The sequence below is a fragment of the Octodon degus genome, unplaced genomic scaffold, assembly GCF_000260255.1.
Source record: "Octodon degus isolate 3935 unplaced genomic scaffold, OctDeg1.0 scaffold00002, whole genome shotgun sequence".
Classification (NCBI taxonomy): domain Eukaryota; kingdom Metazoa; phylum Chordata; class Mammalia; order Rodentia; family Octodontidae; genus Octodon; species Octodon degus.
This window is the reverse complement of record NW_004524578.1, coordinates 12,333,716-12,336,445: the sequence shown is the minus strand read 5'-3', so window position 1 is coordinate 12,336,445 and position 2,730 is coordinate 12,333,716. Positions and strand designations below refer to the sequence as shown.

The 2,730-nt window shown below is 38.2% G+C and overlaps 1 protein-coding gene and 1 pseudogene across 6 annotated transcripts in view; both read left to right on the top strand.

Annotated features, from left to right (window-relative positions):
- The window catches only part of Chd2 (chromodomain helicase DNA binding protein 2), a 152,612-nt gene that overhangs the window by 16,296 nt on the left and 133,586 nt on the right, over window positions 1–2,730 (top strand). The gene's annotated exons all lie outside the window — the stretch shown is intronic.
- Window positions 1,735–2,725, top strand: LOC105741526 (annotated as a pseudogene). The gene has a single exon (XR_002820495.1). The product of XR_002820495.1 is annotated as a dnaJ homolog subfamily B member 4 pseudogene (transcript).

The following is a 2,730-nucleotide window of genomic DNA, read 5'->3' as shown; positions in this document are numbered from 1 at the left end:
AATATAAAAAAAAATAAAAAATAAAAAAAATTCACTTGTAAGAATTTTTCACTTCATGTTTTTACTTATAAAGGACGCCAAAGGTATACTAGATCCTTTTATATACAACTTAAATGATACAAGCTTTATTCTAAAAACTTCCTTGTGCTTGCCAGGCAAGCGCTTATTCTACTGAGCCATCTCCCCGGCCCTTATTTTCTAATGAAATCTAAAATCCCGGTTTTTACTTGTTACTTTTGTGTGTATGCTTGTTGTATAACTCATGGTAGTTACTCAAAATTATAAAATTTTTTATAACTTAGATTTTTGAGTAATTTCAAATAAAGTTGTTTATTTTGAGAATTTTGTGTGATGGGTAATCCTTTTCATTCAAGCCATTGCAGATTAGGTAGTTTTATTATTTTCTTATTCATTAATTTCTCAACTACGAACAGAATTTGAGACCCTTTTCATTAGCATCTTTTGGGCCTTTTTTCCTTTCCTTTCTGAGATAGGGTCTCTGTGTAGTTCAGAATGGATTTGCGCTCACTGTGATATGGAATTCAGGACCAGACCAAATGGAAGACAACAGCAGAGGGTTTTTGGGAAGCAGTTTTGTACCAGTGAGCTGGGGGAACCCAGAGGTTCAAATCAATAGCCTCGTTCTGAGGTTACCAGTCACCTAGATTTTCAAAAGGAAGTACAAAAGTTCTGTTGTTCGTTATGCATGTCTTTGTCATTAATTGCTAGGCAGAATATACTCTTTACAGGAACTAATAAAAGCTACTGTCCTGTAATATGGAAGAATCAGTCATCTGAGACTGGGCAGAGGTGTCCTTGAGGTGGTAACTCTGGGACTTGAAACTAAACAAAACACTGCTGTCTGGTTAAGCTGCTCTTACCTTGCAGCTGGCAACCGGAGTGTCACAGCTTGTTTCACAGCTCTCTTAATTTTGAGAACCAACTGTGCTTCCCAGGCTTATTCTTGAACAGTGTGAGAAATGTATTTGTGTTAGCAGTATAAGATCTAAAATTTTCATTACATATAAAATAGCCTCTACAACTACCCAGTGCATACTGGCTTGGAACTTGTGGCGATCCTCCTGCCCCAGCCATCTGAGTGCTGGGGTCACAGGTGTGTTTCAGCCTTCTACTCTTTAAGTCATTGTGAAAGCCACAGTTTAATACTAGTGATATTTAGTATTATAATTAGATATTTCTAATGTCTGTAATTTTTCCAGTAGTCTTGTTCCTTGAAGGAATAGTGCCCTAAATGTGAAGGGGTTGTCAATGGTTTATTATTATTATTATTTTTTAAAGTTTTATTCTTAAGGTTTTGTTTGTTTTTATGTGTTTAGTATAGGGTCTACAGGGTTACGCAGACTCGTCGTAATTCTCCTGTGTTCAGCCTCCCAAGCACTGGGATTACAGGTGCCCACCACCATACTCCGTCCCAGTCGCTGTTTCAGTGCAGGGTTTTAATTTTTAAAAATAATTTCTCATGTCAGGAGAAACTTGACCTTATGACAATTGAGTAATTTAGTAATTTATTAAGGCTAATTTTGTTTGTTTTAGATAAAATTTGCTGGGTTCAAAAGTTCCTTTTAGTGGTACGTCCTCCGCGCTTGGTTGGGGCTTCCACTGTACATAAACATACCTGTAATGTCATGATATATTTCCAGTTGTGATGTGTCTAGAACTTCTAAAATCATATTTAATGGCTTTTAATAACTTGCTTTGAAGGAATTGTTTACAAAGCTGTGTGGAGAGCTAAGTTCGTTTGAAGGCATTCGAGATGGGGAAAGACTATTATAGCATTTTGGGAATTGAAAAAAGAGGCTCAGATGAAGATATTAAAAAGGCTTACTGAAAACAAGCCCTCAAATTCCATCCGGACAAGAACAAATCTCCTCAGGCAGAGGAAAAATTTAAAGAGGTCGCAGAAGCTTATGAAGTATTGAGTGATCCTAAAAAGAGAGAAATATATGATCAGTTTGGGGAAGAAGGATTGAAAGGAGGAGCAGGAGGTACCGATGGACAAGGAGGTACCTTCCGGTACACTTTTCATGGTGATCCTCATGCCACCTTTGCAGCATTTTTTGGAGGCTTTAACCCCTTTGAAATTTTGTTTGGAAGACAGATGGGAGGTGGCAGAGATTCTGAAGAGATGGAAATAGACGGCGATCCTTTCAGTGCATTTGGATTCAGCATGAACGGATATCCTAGAGACAGGAATTCTGTGGGGCATTCCCGTCTTAAACAAGACCCTCCAGTGATTCATGAACTTCGAGTCTCTCTAGAAGAGATAGACAGTGGTTGCACAAAATGGATGAAAATTTCTCGAAAAAGATTAAACCCTGATGGAAGGAGTTACAGATCTGAGGACAAAATTCTCACCATTGAGATTAAAAAGGGGTGGAAAGAAGGCACCAAAATTACTTTTCCAAGGGAGGGAGATGAAACACCGAATAGTATCCCTGCAGACATTGTTTTCATTATTAAAGACAAAGATCACCCAAAATTCAAAAGAGATGGATCAAATATAATTTATACTGCTAAAATTAGCTTACGGGAGGCCCTGTGTGGCTGCTCAATCAATGTGCCAACAATGGATGGAAGAAACATACCCATGTCAGTAAATGACATTGTGAAGCCCGGGATGAGGAGGAGGATTATTGGATATGGCCTGCCTTTTCCAAAAAACCCTGACCAGCGTGGTGACCTTCTAATAGAATTTGATGTGTCCTTCCC